The sequence below is a fragment of the Mus caroli genome, unplaced genomic scaffold (genome assembly GCF_978045245.1).
Source record: "Mus caroli unplaced genomic scaffold, Mus_caroli_1 scaffold_2, whole genome shotgun sequence".
NCBI classification, from domain to species: Eukaryota; Metazoa; Chordata; class Mammalia; order Rodentia; family Muridae; genus Mus; species Mus caroli.
The window spans coordinates 65,603,562-65,624,582 of NW_028227257.1; positions in this window are offsets into that span (position 1 = coordinate 65,603,562).

Consider the following 21,021-nt stretch of genomic DNA (forward strand, 5'->3'; position numbering starts at 1 on the left):
CAACCAAATCCTGGCAGACTCCTGACAGACAGTGGGACCATTCTCAATCCTAGTTGAATTAGGTAATAACAGATGTGCCTCATGAGACAAGTGAGAAAAGCTTCAGAGGAGAAATCAGGTGAGGGGATAGAAGGAGGCAAGGAGGCTTTGCTGAGAGCTTCAGCAAGATTGGGCAGAAGCGGCAAACAATAAATACCATGTGCCAGGTGTGAAAGGGGGACAAGAAAAAAATCTCACAATCTAATAGTGTAGTTTCCCATCAGACATAATTTTAACATAGCAAAAGAACATGCCATGTTAATAGAAAACTGTTCAATGTATGCAACGCCTTCATAAAAAGCTGATGCAAAGTTAAATGTATTCCTTAAGGTCAAGCGAGCCATCTTAATGGATAGATGTCTCTGTTTCGGGATCTTAGTGAAGAGTTGCCTGTTCCTCTTTGTGACAGTTGGATGAGAGAGTTACTAGTTGAATAGGATTTGAATTGATGAATAAGTTTCTGCCATCTTCACTACGTGGCTACTAATGTCACACCGTGGAGCTGATTACAATCCAGCTGCTGGAAAATTTGCAGATCATGAAGGGTCATAAGCAGGGACAATTTTATAGATGAAGTGCAGAAGTTTGTTATATTGTTCCTGCTCTCATTCCATGGGCTGGAATCCTAACAGCAGCAGAGGCAGGGACACAGTACTTAGTTATTTTTGGTGTCCAGGAAGTCGAGGAAATAGGAAAGTGATCAACTAGGGTTCTGTGTCAAAATATTCTTGTCTTTGAAAAGTGGCTTTCAAATATTTTATTCATGGTATCAGTTATATTTTTTAAATGGTGTTTTTAGCATGTGACTGACAACCTTAAAAATAGAATGGTCTCATTTAGCATACTTTATAATAGAAATGTCTTCAGGTGCTAGGAAGATCTTCCTTGAGGCCCTCATCAGTGTCCCTCATTCACAAGTTAAGAAGCAGGAAAAAAAGGAAACCCTGATTTCTGCTAGAGCCCTAAAGTGTTAATGTGCAAGGTCTGTATGCAGAAGGCAAGCTGCCATAGATCTCACTGACTTTGGCAGCACCCCAAGGGTTATATTTTTCTCAGGGATGAAATATTCTTGGATAATTGTTCCAACATGTGAGACCCAAAAATGAATTTTTTTTTGGTAGAAAAGATCTCAGGAAATAAAGACAGACAAAAATACCTACTAAGTTATCTAGTTCATCCCTTGGGAATCCAAGCAGATTTATATACTTCTAGATATTTCGCAGGATATTCCAGATGTATGTGGAACAGCTAGCCACAGACCTCCCTGTCAGCCTGCCGTCATGGTGCCTGACACACATCTCCAACACGCGTGCAATCCTCACCCTCCTGAGTAGCCTGAGTTGGCCTATGGGTGTGTGTAAACTGAACAGATGCCTCTGTGATATGGCATGAGGGGTGCTGGAAAAAAGACTCCATGTCAAAAAATACATCCCCACCGAATGTATAATACTTTCCCAAAGTCTGCTGAAAAGGAATATATAATGTGAACCTCTCACCTTTGTGTGAATTAGACTGCCAGACCCTTGTCCTCAAGTACAACTTACAGTGATCAGGACATTAATATTTTAAGGATAAAATAACTTGGAAGAAGATAATTGCAAAGTGTGTGACCTCATTCAAGTAGAAGACGCTAGAGAGGCAGTTCTGGGTCACTGAAAATGGGAACTAACAATGCAAGGAAGACATTCATGACTTTAATAAATACATACGTATTCTCATTCTCTTTCACTCATATAGAATGTAGTGATAGCAATTCCATCCTGTAATACCAGTGATAAACTATATATTTAAACATATGCATACATCCCTATAATTAAGCACATAACCCATTTCAACCCCAGATTTGAGCTTTAAGTATATCACTCCTTCTTGAGAATTCCCCCCATTATACTTCTGAGAAGCTGAGGTCCAGAGGCATGAAGAACTTAGAGTGGCAGATTTTGGGTTATAAGACAGGGTTTTAGTTTCCTCTTTCTTTCTTCTTATATTGTGTGATAATCTTTATTATTTACTGTATTCTTCGGTGACTGTGACCCCATATTATCAAAACAAAACAAAAACAAACAACAACAATAAACAACATAAGACAAAACAAAACCACACCAAATTGGAGGAGGTAATTAAACCCACATAAACAAATCACTAGGAAAACCACTAATGATAATGAAAAATGTTTTTCTTCCTGTAAGGAAAATGCAACGGAAAAAAAGGTAACTATGTTGGGCAAGACCCCAACATAGAAAACACACAAGGATGCTTTGAATTGAAGACCGAAGTGGAAGTGAGAAATGAGACCACAAAACGGAGATTTGGAAGTCACCCCTGGATGTGAATCTGAGAGTGAACAAGGTCTTAGAAAAGATGTCAGTTGAAAAGTTAGAACCCATTAACTCAACATGATTTATTTTGCCCACATCTATTATATTACTGAAGTTAGGCCAGTAACACAAACAGATTACTTCATGACTTTCTCTTATCAATCTTAATGACCCAGGAACACAGGATGAAGAATATGAGATAGATTAAGGAGAATTTTAAACCGTCAAGGCTCACCATAGGCTGAGTCCTTTCTCATAATGAGCAGGCACATAAACATAACTGGAACCAGACTACAGTGCATGCTTTGAATAAGAAACCATGCCATTCTAAAATAGGAACCTCCTTTCTTTTGAATACTTTGCTTGCCATCATAGGTGAAAAGGACCAGTGCTGATATAAACACAGTCCAGAAGGATGATGTCATGGGTATTAATTCTTCATTATTATTTGAGTTACTGAGGATATTTTGTTATCTTGTCATTATTTTTTGCTAGCCGCTTGAACTTGGGGTTATATTCTCCTCTGATCAAGTGTAAGGAAGATATCGGGACATTTAGTGCACTATGGCCTTAACTTGTGTTTCACTCTGAAAACAGTTTCTTTCCACTAAAAGATGTTAAGGGTTTTTTATAGAATCCATAAACATCTCTCACACTTATTTTTTTTAATTTCTTAGAACTTCCTAATTCCACTTTTAAAAGGTTATTTCTAGAGGCCAGGGAGATAGCTCAGTTGGAAAGTGTTTGCCTAGCAAGCATAAGCACATAATTTTGATCCTTGGTACACACATGAAAATAGTGAGGCACAGTGGCACACACTTGCAATCTCAACCTTGGGAGAAAGACTGCTGGATGCCTGATGCCCACTGGCCAGCCAGTCTATATTACTTGTGAAACTCCAGACCAGTTAGTAACTGTTTCAATAAAAGGTGGTTGTCCCCTGAGGAATGATACCTAAACTGACTTTGACCTCCAGACATGTGCACCTTCCCTCCCCCAAAACATGCACACACAGAGCCACTTATACACACGTGTACACACACACACACACACACACACACACACACACTCTAAAACTTACCTGTAAATCATTACAATTACAATTAGGTAAAGGTATATTTGGGTATGGATTTTGGAAAACCCTGCCATGAAATAATTGTAATGAAGCTTTCTCTTTTACCCTGTACCTTCCCAGATGTGCAGCCACTGTCCTACCTTTATCGGAGATCTTTGCTAAGGGAGGGCACACAGGAGTGATGTCCTCCTAAACAGAGGTCAACTGCCGTCTGAGTCAACTTCCAAATGACTTGGCTAGGAACTAAAGTTCTGAGTTTGGAAAATCTCATTAGTCAGCATTGAATGTATTACCAACTGAAAATGAGTTTTGTTTTAGCACACTTTGCTACCATCCATAGTAATTGGAAAGTCAGTTTTCGATGTTTTCTAATGTGCCTTTCAAAATTGACCAAGGCTGAAGAAGCCACTTCTTAAACCAAATATAATTATACTCTATCTGTCCAACCTGATCACCAGAGGCTGACAATCCCTCTGTGTTTATTTTAATGTATTTTTCCAATAGAGTATATTATCCTTGCATATCTTCTATTTTTCTGCTGCAAACTGACACTTTCTGTCTTATAGGAGTCTCATTACTATACAATGATTTTTTTCCACTGTACAATAAAGGCACTAAACTGGGGCACCCATCACAAAACACATACCCCCACCTAACTGCACAGCACATTTTCTTTCCTTCCCAGAACTTTCCTCTATGTGATCTTTATGGTTTCAATAGCTCTCAAGTGTCAACAGAGACCTGAAACTTTTCAACCGTTGGCTGCCTACCTCATTCGCCCTCCGTTCCTCCCAGGCAGCATCCTAAGTAGAATGGAATGTCGAAGCACCTGATTGGCTCATGGGCAGGGCATTCATTCTCCAGGAATGCCCTGTAGATACCAATTGAAACTGCATCATCCATAAAAGTAATCCATAGACCCATTTGCTTTTCATTTTTGGCTTATGATAGCAATAATGACTTTAACACAGGGCCCAGGAATTGATGACCAGCTGGGGTTAATGGCCCTTGGCTGCACTGAGGGCTATCAACTCCCCCAGCTGGTCATTAATCCCCAGGAAATGCCCCATACCTTGATCGTTATTACTTAATTAATGCCTCTTTCACTTTCAGCCTAAGTGGTCAGAACACTGTAACCCTAACAGCAGCTTGCAGTTTGGAAGGTGCGGATTTCCACTCAAATACTGGAATTCCCCATGGCTGCATACATATTTTACATTTTTCTTAGAATAGTTGATTATGTTTGCCTCAGGCTTTTTTCCCCTCCATCCTTCAATGGGGGGTTGCATTGTGAGGGTTTATTCTTCAAGTGAATATTTGCTATGTGCACACTAGAGCTACAAGGTCAAAAAAGAAATTTAACTGCATTCATCTTAGCTTCTGTTTTAGTTTGTCTGGATTTGTTTTGTGTGCTTTTTTTTTTTTCTTTCAGAGATCTAAATACAGAATTAAATGGAGAAGAAGAAAAAAAAATACTCCTTCAGCCTCAACTCAGAACAGATCTCCTTGAAATGCTGTACTAATAGAAGTGGTTCAACTGCTGTGAATTCCCAAGTGCTTCCGTATCTAGGTAAGTCATACCCCAAGTATATACACTAACAATATTCACATTATTATATATCATATGTTCAGAGATTTCTCTCCACTTTTTTCAGAGGAGATGAATTTTGTTCATTTAGTGATGGTGGATAAACATGAAGATATAAAAATATAAAGGGGTTTGTGTGTAAATGCACAATTACCAAGGAACTAACCTAATGGGCCCTGTTTGAGGATAGCCAGGTGTAGACAAGACCAGCTGTCTGGGAACGAGCCCCGTGCTGACCACCAATCACAAAGTCTCCTGCTCAACTGAATGTCTGCATTTATCTTCAGCAGAATCATCAAAGAAATGCAGTCTTCTTCTCATTGTATTCTGAGACAAAGTGATGTTATCTGGAGAAATTTGTTATGTTTCTGAGAGATTAGCAGTAATTCACAATCACCAGGAACATAGCCAGGTAGCCTAACTTAGAGAGATTATTTGAGAAAACCCCAATTGTAATAATGTGTTATCTTCAAGTTTACTTGGGAATCAAACATCTCTGGGATGAATGTGGTCAGTGGAGATGTGTTCTTACCTGAAGAGTGATTGAATCTTAATAATAGAAGTAGCACTTTACAGACGTCATTAGCTCTCTGACTCGACTTCATATAGGATTAAGCATAGACCAACTCCAGTAGATAAGTATCTATTCTGAAGAGTTTTGGTAGCACCTTGCTAAAGGAATCTTCAAGATAAACACTTGTAGCTTATCAATATTTTTTTTCTTATTATCAACTTTGGGTTCACCTCCTCTTCTCTTTGCAGTACAGACAGAAAATTTCTTGTTTAGCCTTGAAAATTTATATTAAATTGCCTTCTTTTCTAGGTCTCCAAACAAACAAAACACCAACTTCGTTGTCCTTTGTTCTGAAGTCCTGCTTTGGGCTGTGCATTTGCGGGTGATATGTAGGTCAAATGTAAGGATCTGAGTAAGACAAGGCAGTAATCAAGGATTGCCTCATGGCTCAGTGTCTGCACTGAATCACAAAATGTTAGAGCTGAGGTCTGTTACTCCTGATAACCTGTCAAATACTTGAGTGGCTTCAAGGTGGGTGCCCAATCTTATTTTTCCACTTTTTCTATTCTGAAAGCAAAGATGAATGTTATGACCAGACATTGTACTGGTTATGGGACACATTCAAATAAACAATTTATAAAAAGGTCCAATAACAACTGGACAGAATCTTTAATGTGAATGAACTGACAGACAGAGTACAGGGAGACAAATGAATGAACATACATAGGTCATTTCAGTAAATATGTTTCAGTAATAAGAAGCTTAAGAATTGAGGAGGCATGTTGCAAAGATGCCTAATTTAACTTAGTCAAGTAGGGACCAGTCGTCCAAAGGTATTACCAAAGCTGAACCATAAGGAGGAAAGGAAATTAGTGAAAAGGGTTATAAGTTGCAGAGTAACACTTATAAGGACACCAACATAAGCAAGTGGTGAAAGACTCCGAGAGGAGCCCCTCACTCAGGCCTCAGGACAATAGCCGACACCCAAGAACTCACGAAAGACCGAGCTTGTTGCAAACCACATGAGGCTTTATTCAGGGAAAGCCAGAGCTCTGGAGATGACTCATCCCACGAAGGGGTAGAGGAGTCGACCTCGAGGGGAAAGAGGTCCCAGTTTTTATAGGCCCTCAGGGGGGAAAGGAGAAGGGGGAGAGTAGGGGATTTCCAGATCTAAACAATGTCTATTCTCATGAAATGGGTATGGGAGGGGTACATACAAGGAAAGAGTCTCGTGCAGGTGTAGCAACTCAGGATTGGCTGGGCTGTGGTTGCTGGGGAGATTTTCTGACTCTTTCTCAGCAACCAATATCACAAACACCTGGCAATGAGCTTCATCAGTGGGCACACACATGGGTCAAGGAACAGTCAAAACATTGGCAGACACACAGGTTCAAGGAGTGGCCAGAACATTGTGCACCTCTATTTTTCTAAATCAGTGAAGCTAGTTCTGCTAACACTAACGTCTATCTTGCCAATTTCAGGGCTTCTGTGTCCTTTTACATTCTGTCAGGATCTTTCAGTGGCCCTAGTATGTGGCCCAGCAGTTGACATTCCAGATCATGAATTGAACTTCCCCGCTGGCTTTAGCTGAACCCCACCAGTTTTATTCTTTCTTGACTGCATACCATTTTCCATCAGCCTTGCTTTGTACTTTCACTTCCACACCTGCCTTTCTGTACAGATGCAGTCCTGTCTAATAGCCAAAAGAACATAAGTAGCCCTGTCCAACACCTACCCAGCCACTTCTCACACATCTTCTTGTTAATTCAACAGTTGCACACTCCAAACTTTCAGTTAGGAATTAACTATTTTATATTGTTAATTGAGATAAAAAGCATTGTCCAGTAATATGATTCTTCCATCTGTGTTTAAATCCATATACACCTTTGCTATTTATACATTTCTATTTGGCCTTAACCTATTATCCTGGAGTATAATCCAAGTGAATTATGTTCACCATAGAAGAATTGCATGAAATAAGCTTTGAGAGCATTAAAACAGTTAAACAGTAAATAAACTAAAAGCAACAAAAATGCAGGATAATCATGGCAATGGATATAATTCACATTTTATTTTCTAACACTTCTGTTACAGCCTGAGCAGTCCCCTTCACATTTCCTTAATCACATTTTATATAACATTGAAGGTATTAAAAATAAGTATATAGGGTACTCTTGAATGTTTCATACATTTAACAATAAATTATCATTTGTTGCTTAAAGTAAAATCATTACCTGAAATGTACAAATTATTATAGCTAGTAAGTTATGATATAGATAGTCACATACAAGGGCTATATTCTGGAAAACAACAAAAGCCTTGCATATAGGACAATGTTAAAAGCACGGAGAAACTTTGAGAACTATAGGGGTCCCACACATCAGTCACCCATATGACTATAGTACATTTACCATAAACTATGACAATATAAAAACATTATGTAGGAAAACTTCAGGGTAGATAGCTTCTCTGTTTTCTGCATTTGGGAAATATGGAGACAAAGTGTGGAGGAGAGACTGAAGGAAAGGCCATCCAGTCATCCAGAGACTGCCCCACCTGGGTATCCATCCCATGTACAGCCAACAACCTCAGATATTATTGTGGATCCTGGAAAGTGCTTGCTGTTAGAAGCCTGATATGTCTGTCTCCAGAGAGGCTCTGCCAGACTCTGACTGATGGAGCTGAAGAGGTTTGCAGCCCCATGGAGGGAACAACAGTATCAACTGGCCAGACCCCCCTGGAGCTCCCAGGGACTGAACTATCACCATCAACCAAAGAATACACATGGAGAGACCCATGGTGCTGGCCACATATGTGGCAGAAGATGGCCTTGTTGAACATCAGTGGGAGGAGAGGCCCTTTGTTCTTGCAGGAGCACCCTCATAGAGGCAGTGGGAGGGGAGATAGGATAGGAAGTTTAAGAAGGGGAGATCTGAAAGGAGGAAAACATTTAAAATGTAAATAAAGAAAATACCCAAGGGGTGGGGAAACATTGATACCATCAACAAAAAAAAATCCTTAGGCTTCATCCTAAGTTATATCTTACATATCACCAGTCTTGACTTTACTAGACTGAGACTTTTCTCAGGATCCTCTGGTTCTTGACATCTCTGACTTTTTGAGGAACAAAAGTTGGGAATCCTACAATGCTGTTTAATTTGGCTTTGCCTGATACGTTCCCTCATATTAAGACAGGATTTGGGGAGACCAGCACCGGAGTAGCTAGGGCGCAGGGTCTGTTGACACCCACCACAGGATTTTGAGAATTCTGGTGAGTGGTACACAGCTTCCTCTCCAGTCCAATCGCGCGGGACCTGAGACTGCTTTGGTTGGGGAGGCAGAAATCCGGCCTGAGTAGGGCCACAAGCCTCTTCCGGTCAGACCAGCACCGGGGTAGCTAGGGCTCAGGGTCAGCTGACACTCACCAGCTACCCACAACACCCACCACAGGATCTTAAGACTTCTGGTGAGTGGAACACAGCTTCTGCTCCAATCCAATTGCACGCGGGACCTGAGACTGCATTAGTTAGAGAAGCTGAAAACCGGCCTGTGTAGGGCCACAAGCCTCTTCGGGTCTGACCAGCACCTGGGTAGCTAGAGCACAGGGTCGGCTGACACCCGCCAGCTACCCATGACACCCGCCACAGGATTTTGAGACTTCTGGTGAGTGGAACACAGCTTCTGCTCCAGTCCAATCGCGCGGGACCTGAGACTGCTTTGGTTGGGGAGGCAGAAATCCGGCCTGAATAGGGCCACAAGCCTCTTCCGGTCTGAACAGCACCGGGATAGCTAGAGTGCAGGGTCTGCTGACACTCACCAGCTACCCACGACACCCGCCACAGGATTTTGAGACTTCTGGTGAGTGGAACACAGAGTCTGCTCCAATCTTTAAACAGTGACAACAATAGCAACTAATCCCAGAGATTACCAGATGGCGAAAGGTAAACGTAAGAATCTTACTAACAGAAACCAAGACCACTCACCATCATCAGAACCCAGCACTCCAACTTCGCCCAGTCCAGGGCACCCCAACACACCGGAAAAGCTAGACCTGGTTCTAAAAGCATATCTCACGATGATGGTAGAGGACATCAAGAAGGACTTTAATAACACACTTAAAGAAATACAAAAGAACACTGGTAAACAGGTAGAAGACATTAAAGAGAAAGCACAAAAATCCCTTAAAGAATTGCAGGAGAACACTGCTAAACAGGTAGAAGACATTAAAGAGGAAGTACAAAAATCCCTTAAAGAATTGCAGGAGAACACTGCTAAACAGGTAGAAGACATTAAAGAGGAAGCACAAAAATCCCTTAAAGAATTGCAGGAGAACACTGCTAAACAGGTAGAAGATATTAAAGAGGAAGCACAAAAATCCATTAAAGAATTGCAGGAGAACACTGCTAAACAGGTAGAAGATATTAAAGAGGAAGCACAAAAATCCATTAAAGAATTGCAGGAAAACCAGACCAAACAGGTGATGGAATTGAATAAAACCATCCAAGACCTAAAAAGGGAAGTAGAAACAATGAAGAAAACCCAAATTGAGGCAACACTGGAGATAGAAACACTAGGAAAGAAATCTGGAACCATAGATACGAGCATCAGCAACAGAATACAAGAGATGGAAGAGAGAATCTCAGGTGCAGAAGACTCCATAGAGAACATCAGCACGACAATCAAAGAAAATACAAAATCCAAAAATATCCTAACTCAAAATATCCAGGAAATCCAGGACAAAATGAGAAGACCAAACCTACGGTAATAGGAGTAGATGAGAATGAAGATTTTCAACTCAAAGGACCAGCAAATATATTCAACAAAATTATAGAAGAAAACTTCCCAAACCTAAAGAAAGAGATGCCCATGAACATACAAGAAGCTTACAGAACTCCAAATAGACTGGACCAGAAAAGAAATTCCTTCCGACACATAATAATCAGAACAACAAATGCACTAAATAAAGATAGAATACGAAAAGCAGTAAGGGAAAAAGGTCAAGTAACATATAAAGGCAAGCCTATCAGAATTACACCGGATTTTTCACCAGAGACTATGAAAGCCAGAAGGGCCTGGACAGATGTTATACAGAAACTAAGAGAACACAATTTCCAGCCCAGGCTACTATACCCAGCCAAACTCTCAATTACCATAGATGGAGAAACCAAAGTATTCCACGATAAAACCAAATTCACACATTATCTTTCCATGAATCCAGCACTTCAAAGGATAATAACAGAAAAAAACCAATACAAGGACGGAAACCATGTCATAGAAAAAGCAAGAAGGTAATCCCTCAACAAACCTAAAAGAAGACAGCCACAAAAACAGAACACCAACTCTAACAACAAAAATAACAGGAAACAACAATTACTTTTCCTTAATATCTCTTAATATCAATGGACTCAACTCCCCAATAAAAAGACATAGACTAACAGGCTGGCTACAGAAACAGGACCCAACATTTTGCTGCTTACAGGAAACTCATCTCAGAGAAAAAGATAGACACTACCTCAGAATGAAAGGCTGGAAAACAATTTTCCAAGCAAATGGTAGGAAGAAACAAGCTGGAGTAGCCATTATAATATCTGATAAGATTGACTTCCAACCCAAAGTCATCAAAAAAGACAAGGAAGGGCACTTCATTCTCATCAAAGGTAAAATCCTCCAAGAGGAACTATCAATTCTGAATATCTATGCGCCAAATACAAGGGCAGCCTCATTCTTTCAAGATACTTTAGTAAAGCTCAAAGCACATATTGTACCTCACACAATAATATTGGGAGACTTCAACACACCACTTTCACCAATGGACAGATCATGGAAACAGAAACTAAACAGGGACACAGTGAAACTAACAGAGGTTATGAAACAAATGGATCTGACAGATATCTACCGAACATTTTATCCTAAAATGAAAGGATATACCTTCTTCTCAGCACCTCACGGTACCTTCTCCAAAATTGACCACATAATTGGTCACAAAACAAGCCTCAATATATACAAAAATATTGAAATTGTCCCATGCACCCTATCAGATCACCATGGACTAAGACTGATCTTCAATAACAAAATAAATAATAGAAAGCCAACACACACGTGGAAACTAAACAACACTCTTCTCAATGATACCTTGGTCAAGGAAGGAATAAAGAAAGAAATTAAGGACTTTCTGGAGTTTAATGAAAATGAAGCCACAACATACCCAAACTTATGGGACACACTGAAAACATTTCTAAGAGGAAAATTCATAGCTCTGAGTGTCTCCAAAAGGAAACTAGAGAGAGCACACATTAGCAGCTTGACAATACACCTAAAAGCTCTAGAATGAAAGGAAGCAAATTCACCCAAGAGGAGTAGACAGCAAGAAATAATCAAACTCAGGGGTGAAATCAACCAAGTGGAAACAAGAACAATTCAAAGAATCAATCAATCGAGGAGCTGGTTCTTTGAGAAAATCAACAAGATAGATAAACCCTTAGCCAGACTCACTAGGGGGCATAGGGAAAGTACTCTAATTAACAAAATAGGAAATGAAAAGGGAGACATAACAACAGACCCTGAAGAAATCCAAAACACCATCAGATCATTCTACAAAAGGCTATACTCAACAAAACTGGAGATTCTGGATGAAATGGACAAGTCTCTAGACAGATACCAGGTACCAAAGTTAAATCAAGATCAGGTTAATGATCTAAACAGTCCCATATCCCCTAAAGAAATAGAAGCAGTCATTAATAGTCTCCCAACGAAGAAAAGCCCAGGACCAGATGGGTTTAGCGCAGAGTTCTATCAAACATTCAAAGAAGAACTAATCCCAGTTCTTCACAAACTATTCCACAAAATAAATTCAGAAGGTACTCTACCCAACTCATTCTATGAAGCCACAATTACTCTGATACCTAAACCACATAAAGACCCAACGAAAATAGAGAACTTCAGACCAATTTCCCTTAGGAATATTGATGCAAAAATCCTCAATAAAGTTCTCGCTAACCGAATTCAAGAACACATCAAAACAATCATCCATCCTGACCAAGTAGGATTCATCCCAGGGATGCAAGGATGGTTCAATATACGAAAATCCATCAATGTAATCCATTATATAAACAAACTCAAAGACAAAAACCACATGATCATCTCGTTAGATGCTGAAAAAGCATTTGACAAAATCCAACACCCATTCATGATAAAAGTCTTGGAAAGATCAGGAATTCAAGGCCCATACTTAACCATGATAAAAGCAATATACAGCAAACCAGTAGCCAACATCAAAGTAAATGGTGAGAAGCTGGAAGCAATCCCACTAAAATCAGGGACTAGACAAGGCTGCCCACTCTCTCCCTACCTATTCAACATTGTACTTGAAGTCCTAGCCAGAGCAATTAGACAACAAAAGGAGATCAAGGGGATACAAATCGGAAAAGAAGAAGTCAAAATATCGCTTTTTGCAGATGATATGATAGTATACATAAGTGACCCTAAAAATTCCACCAGAGAACTCCTAAGCCTGATAAATAGCTTCGGTGAAGTAGCTGGATATAAAATTAACTCAAACAAGTCAATGGCCTTTCTGTACACAAAGGATAAACAAGCAGAGAAGGAAATTAGGGAAACAACACCCTTCTCAATAGTCACAAACAATATAAAATACCTTGGCGTGACTCTAACTAAGGAAGTGAAAGATCTGTATGACAAGAACTTCAAGTCCCTGAAGAAAGAAATTAAAGAAGATCTCAGAAGATGGAAAAACCTCCCATGCTCATGGATTGGCAGGATCAACATTGTAAAAATGGCTATCTTGCCAAAAGTAATCTACAGATTCAATGCAATCCCCATTAAAATTCCAACTCTATTCTTCAACGAATTGGAAAGGGCAATCTGCAAATTCATCTGGAACAACAAAAAACCTAGGATAGAAAAAACTCTTCTCAAGGATAAAAGAACCTCTGGAGGAATCACCATGCCTGACCTAAAGCTGTACTACAGAACAATTGTGATAAAAACTGCATGGTACTGGTATAACGACAGACAAGTAGACCAATGGAACAGAATTGAAGACCCTGAGATCAACCCACATACCTATGGTCACTTGATCTTTGACAAGGGAGCAAAAACCATCCAGTGGAAAAAAGACAGCATTTTCAACAAATGGTGCTGGCACAACTGGCGGTTATCATGTAGAAGAATGCGAATTGATCCATTCCTATCTCCTTGTACCAAGGTCAAATCTAAGTAGATTAAGGAACTCCACATAAAACCAGAGACACTGAAACTTATAGAGGAAAAAGTAGGGAAAAGCCTCAAAGATATGGGTACAGAGGAAAAATACCTGAATAGAACAGCAAAGGCTTGCGTTGTCAGATCGAGAATCGATAAATGGGACCTCATAAAGTTGCAAAGCTTCTGCAAGGCAAAAGACACCGTCAATAAGACAAAAAGACCACCAACAGATTGGGAAAGGATCTTTACCTATCCTAAATCAGATAGGGGACTAATATCCAATATATATAAGGAACTCAAGAAGGTGGACTCCAGAAAATCAAATAACCCCGTTAAAAAATGGGGCTCAGAACTGAACAAAGAATTCTCACCTGAGGAATACCGAATGGCAGAGAAGCACCTGAAAAAATGTTCAACATCCTTAATCATCAGGGAAATGCAAATCAAAACAACCCTGAGATTCCACCTCACACCAGTCAGAATGGCTAAGATCAAAAATTCAGGTGATAGCAGATGCTGGCGAGGATGTGGAGAAAGAGGAACACTCCTTCATTGTTGGTGGGATTGCAAGCTGGTACAACCACTCTGGAAATCAGTTTGGCGGTTCCTCAGAAAATTGGACATAATACTACCAGAGGATCCAGCAATACCTCTCCTGGGCATATATCCAGAAGATGTTCCAACTGGTAAGAAGGACACATGCTCCACTATGTTCATAGCAGCTTTATTTATAATAGCCAGAAGCTGGAATGAACCCAGATGCCCCTCAACAGAGGAATGGATACAGAAAATGTGGTACATTTACACAATGGAATACTACTCAGCTATTAAAAGGAATGAATTTATGAAATTCCTAGGCAAATGGATGGATCTGGAGGACATCATTCTGAGTGAGGTAACATATTCACAAAGGAACTCACACAATATGTACTCACTGATAAGTGGATATTAGCCCAAAAACTTAGCATACCCAAGATATAAGATACAATTTGTTAAACGCATGAAACTCAAGAAGAACGAAAACCAAAGTGTGGACACTGTGCCCCTTCTTGGAATTGGGAACAAAACACCCATGGAAAGAGTTACAGAGATAAAGTTTGGAGCTGTGAAGAAAGGATGGACCATCTAAAGACTGCCATATCCAGGGATCCATCCCTTAATCAGCTTCCAAGTGCTGACACCATTGCATACACTAGCAAGATTTTGCTGAAAGGACCCAGATATAGCTGTCTCTTGTGAGACACTTCCGGGGCCTAGCAAACACAGAAGTGGATGCTCACAGTCAGCTATTGGATGGATCACAGGGCCCCCAATGGAGGAGCTAGAGAAAGTACCCAAGGAGCTAAAGGGAACTGCAACCCCATAGGTGGATCATTATTATGAACTAACCAGTACCCCAGAGCTCTTGTCTCTAGCTGCATTTGTATCAAAAGATGGCCTAGTAGGCCATCACTGGAAAGAGAGGCCCATTGGACTTGCCAACTTTATATGCCCCAGTACAGGGGAATGCCAGGGCCAAGGGGTGGGGGTAGGTGGGTGGGGGCCCGGGGGGGGGAGTGTATTGGGGACTTTTTGGATAGCATTGGAAATGTAATTGAGGAAATTACCGAATTAAAAAAAATAAAAATAAAAAAACGACAGGATTAGGATTTGGGTAGCTGAAGGAAAGACGGCTATAAGGATAAACTTCCACTGTCATCATTTATCAAGAAAATGTTCTGCCAACATGACCACTAATGATGATGGCTGGTCAGCTAGACTTCTCACTTACCTTGAACAGCTGTTGGGCTTGTTAGTATTCTCATATGTAGTTACTGGATGATACATATAATATTCATAAATCAGTGAGCACATTTCTTACTAGACTTTATAGTTTGTATGTAGTCTCATGAATGATGTTTTTTTTTTTACATTTTAGAGAAAAAATAGAAGGATAAAATAAATAATTCAAGAAATGTAAAACTAAATATTATATTATAAGTTAGGTATTTTTTCATTCTGTACTGTTTTTTGAAAAGTCCTCCTGAGCAGCCACACAGAGACAAGGTAGCTACCTCTTCAGGAAGTGTGCATGTAACTTGTGGGAACTCCTCAACAGATTTTTGTGTGTGTGTGTTAGTTTTAAATAGTAATAATGTACAAAATATATTAATGTTTGTCTTCCTAAAGGAACAATAGATAGAGATCTGTAATAACCTAGACATAGATTAGGGAAGGATGGGTGAGAAACCAGAAACACTGTTAAGAATAATAAAAAGGCAAGGTGGAAAACTAAATTAGTTAAACTTGATGCAATATATAACTATCCTTCTTTAACTATTAATCTTTTTTATCCATTGTAAGTCTATATGATTTAAAGCATTGTCATTTAAGGAAGCACATGAAGACACTGAAGAAAAGCATGTGGATACCAGCTTGTTATTGTTTTTAGAACTGAGGAAAGTGCCAGATTGGTGATCACAGTGGTCATGCTCAGTCCCTTAGGACAGATCCCAGAGCTATCTGCTCTCGATGTTCACTGTCAGTGTTGGTGGCATCCAGAGCTGTGTGTCCATGATTGGTGGTAGCAGCTACTAGGTAAGAAAATCGATAGTCTGATTATAAAACAAAAGCCCAAGAGTGTTCTAAACCTAAAATGTTAATTTGTTATTTTAGCACATGGCACTGAATTTATAAGCTCTCCAGGTCACCAGATTTACTAGGAAAATAACTGTCATGTGGGTACCCATGGAGATTAATATGAGCATTAATAGGGATAAATGCCGGTATTTGTTTATTCCTGTGAAAACTGCTTTTCTTTCTATTGCATCCTGAGCCATTATAAAGGGGAAAATAATTAGAATTGAATTACCCCCCCACACACACAAATCACAGAATTAGTGTGCTTCTTGTGTTTTAGAACAGTATTATTTTTTTTATTATTACACATAAGGTGTTATTTCCCTATTTTGTGTATGAGACCAGTTATGTTCCTCAATAGTTTATTAAAATGAATAAAGGATGGATTTAAACTTGAGAAGTGAACAAGAACAACAGAAAACACTGGAACTAAGAGCATTGGACAGCGGTTCAGAGTGGTCCAAGAACACTTGAGTGACACATGGGAAAACCCTGGAGTAATTCCTGGTATCACACACACACACACACACACACACACACACAGGAACATGAAACGAAACACTTTCTTCTAAATTCAGGAACAAGATAGGTGTCAAGATAATTTCTTTTGAAAACAAAATAAAAAGAAAGCCTGAATGAAAAGATATACATGAAATAAAAATAAAGAAAGCAGAGGACTTTAAAAATGAAAGCAACAAAAACAAACAAACAAACAAAAAACAAAAAAAGAAAGCAAATAAAAAACTTTCACCATAAAACTGTGAAAGAGATACTGAGAATAATACAAAACAGCAACAGCTAAAAATAAATAAAATACATATATACATACATACATACATACATACATACATACATACGGAGTTGCAGGTTCTCTGAGTAAGAATTACTGCCGGGCTTGGTGGCACACGCCTTTAATCCCAGCACTCAGGAGGCAGAGGCAGGCAAATTTCTGAGTTCGAGACCAGCCTGGTCTACAAAGTGAGTTCCAGGACAGCCAGGGCTACACAGAGAAACCCTGTCTCACAAAACCAAAATACCAAAAAAAAAAAAAAAAAAAGAATTACTAATTACTATAAACTTTGTATACACATCTCCACACTGGGATAAGTCCCTGTGTGTTTATATAGAATTTGTTTGTTTATATAGAATTTGATAATATCCCTAGATGTTGATTCTTTTATATGTTGAATAGAGAGACAAATGCAGAAGTTGTCATGCTGGACAGGGTGAACTAGTCTAAGAAACACATACAGAATAACATGCTTTTAGAGAACTAGCCTGTTGGGAGTATATTCTAGGCCTTCCTTTTTACAAGGACACATACATTCTCCTCAACTTTACAACATGTGATTCTCAACATCTTTTAAAAATCACACAAACTATCATTAGTTGGACAAGGCTTACACTATATAAAATTGCATGCCAAATTTCAACTGATGTTGAACTAGCTGTCCCCACTTTTCCAGCCATAAGATACGATGACTACAAAGCAGATCTTTAATGGGGAGGGCTTAATCCATGCGACAGCTCACTATAAAACTTTATCAGGACTGCTCCAGTCTGCATGGACACAAAAGTGATGTCCTCTCCTCCACATGCTACTTCAGGTCAGTGTCATGTTCATCAACAAAACTAAGAAAAACCTGTTCCAATGAATCTCTTACTCTAAATAATTTGAATAATTGAAACATCTGAAATTTATATCATGGTAAAATCTAGCAAATTAGATAGCACTTGAATAGATGGAGCATACATCCTGAAATCTGAAGTGGGTGATATATAGTGAAAGGGTTTGGTTATCTGAGTAAGAAAAACAGTGTTAGTTTGATTTTTCTCCCAGTCAATGTGGTGATTACTGGAATCTACAAGCATGTAAATGATATTAAGTATATTCTAGTTTAAGATATAGTACAATTGCTATTAAATTTATGCTTTAAAATTATATTAGCTCTTATGGATCTGATCTAAAATTAGAATGGATTCTATCAAGGCTTCAGTATCTCTAGAAGATAAGAACGTGTCATTAAGAACTTCATATTGATTTTAATTACAACCGGCAGTATACCATTAATATGAGTTGTGGTGCCACTAACACGGTTGTCAAGGGAGGATTAATTAATTAATTGTAAATTAATTAATTGAGAATGAATCAAGTCAACCTGGGAAAAAATGAATACAGAACTTGGGAAGGGAAGATTAAACTCTCAAAACAGATTGAAAACCCAAGGCAATATAAAATGTTAATCAAGACTGGAGAAAATTAAGCCACTCATTAAAAGAGTACCTGTTGTTTTCTTGATAAAACAGAATAAGAATAATAAAATTAATAGATTAAGTTCGAGGGTTCCTTAAAACAGGATGGGAAGTTCAAGAATATATTATGATTTAGACAAAGAGATACTCAGTGTTCTTCACAAATTCATATTGTTTTATTATCTGTGGACAGGTAAGAAGGAAGCTAAAATGCTTGGGAGGCAAGGAAGGCACTGGGCTTAAAAAATGTTTCAGCATGAAAGGTTTTTTTTTTTGTTTATTTTTAATTAATTTTTTATTAGATATTTTCTTTATTTACATTTAAAATGTTTTCCCCTTTCCTAGTTTCCCCTCCAAAAATTCCCTATACCCTCCCCACTTCACCTGCTCCCAAACCCACCCACTCCCATTCTTGGTCCTAGCATTCCCTTATACTGGGGCATAGAACCTTCACAGGACCAATGGCCTCTCCTCCCATTGATGACTGACTAGACCATCCTCTGCTACAAATATAGCCACAAGTTCCACCATGGGTTTTCTTTGATTTGTGGTATAGTTCCAAGGAGCTCTAAAGTTACTGATGAGTTCACATTGATGTTCCTTCTATGGGGCTTCCGTCCCCTTCAGCTCCCTGGGTATTTCTCTGACTTCTTAAAATGATTTCTCCTCTAGATACAAGGATCTGTTCTATACTAAGTACAGTTTTGTTTTGTTTTTTTAACAATAAATAATGTTTATTTAACCTGTTTAAATAAAATGACACTAAGTTGAACACATGATACAAACTCAACTATTAAAAGTATACAAATAGGAAAAGGCCGAGAAATTTTTAAAATAAAAATGTGTGTTATAAAGCAATGCTTTGCTGAAGCTGTTTAATATTTCTGTGCCTGCAAAAAGAAAGTAAGCTAATCAGAATGTTTGCTAACAGCCAGTGAAGGATTGTGAGTCAGTTATCATTCATTAAGACTGAGCTAAAATGTGTAGGCCCATGACAACCACTTTCAAGACTAATGTTTTCCGTGAGTGAAACATAGACCATTGTGTAGATTTTGAATAGAGAACTGATACAGTGTCAGCTGCGATTTAGAAGAATCACAATGGTCTCCATGCTGATTGTAAGGAATATAAGTAGACGTGATACCAGTCAAGAGGCCACTGTGACAATTGCAGAAACAATGAAAACTCACACCGGAGAGCAGTAGAGGCTATGAGAATCTGTCCTATGATCAGTTCTTAAAGCTGTAGGGACAAAAGAACTTGCTAATATAATGATTATTGAATATGAAAGGGGAGTACAAGGAATACTTGACTGTAACAGGGGGATCAGATTGAGTCCTTGGGAAGATGTCACTAACTTCAACTGAGATGGAAAGACAGGCATAGAACATGTCCAGAAAGAGAAGGATAACATCCAGACTTGGACATGCTTCATTTGAGATGCTTAGCAAACATCTTTTTTTTTAATTTTGAAGTTTTTTTTGGATTTTATAATCAGAAGGTTAGGAGTCTGAGGATAAAAATATATTTTTGATGCTATGGTCTGTGATGATTTTGTCAAGGGAGTGAGAGATGGCCAATGGTGGAGAAAAACTAATGAGGATAAAGGAACAGCCAGCAGACAGACAGAAGGTCTAGCCAGACATGCTGTACAAATTCTAAGATAAGGATCTTGAAAGCTGACTAAAGAAAATATTTTATGAAAGAAGTGATCAGTTGTATTGACATATAGCTGGGAGTTGGCAGAGTAAAGTCATACAATATGGAATCAACTCAAAAATTTGATCAGGAACCAAATAATAGTTATTTATCAGCATTGTTTAATATGATGATGAACTCCAGCACCAGGTAGGGATTCACCTCCCAACTCCATCCACACTATCTTCAATTGTTTAAGTAATTGTCCCTCTGATCCCAGCTTCTGAGACTTAAATCTTACAGACATAAAATATTCAAGGAAAAATTTATGTATACTCACATATAAAAAACTTATGAGGTAACAAATATCTATCACTTTAATCACAGAATGTAATTTAAACAATGCAAATATTAACATGAACCTAAATAATTTTACTATATAACTATTTTACTATTGTATTATACACACTATATGATGATTCAAAATATCAGATATGCCTTCTACTTTTCATTATGTTCCATAATATTACTGATTTGTTCTTTTAATCCTATGTCAAATATAGGATCTTTAGTATTTACTCTTGGCCATCAGTCAGCCATCAAGAAAACAAAACTAAGAAATTTTCATTGAAAGTATACTACTCTACAATCCATAGTCTATTGGACTTATTTCCCTATTCTATGTGAGGAATTCCACTCTTGGCTCTACCACCTACCTAACGGATAATCTTCAGTACAGTACATAAGGTCTGGT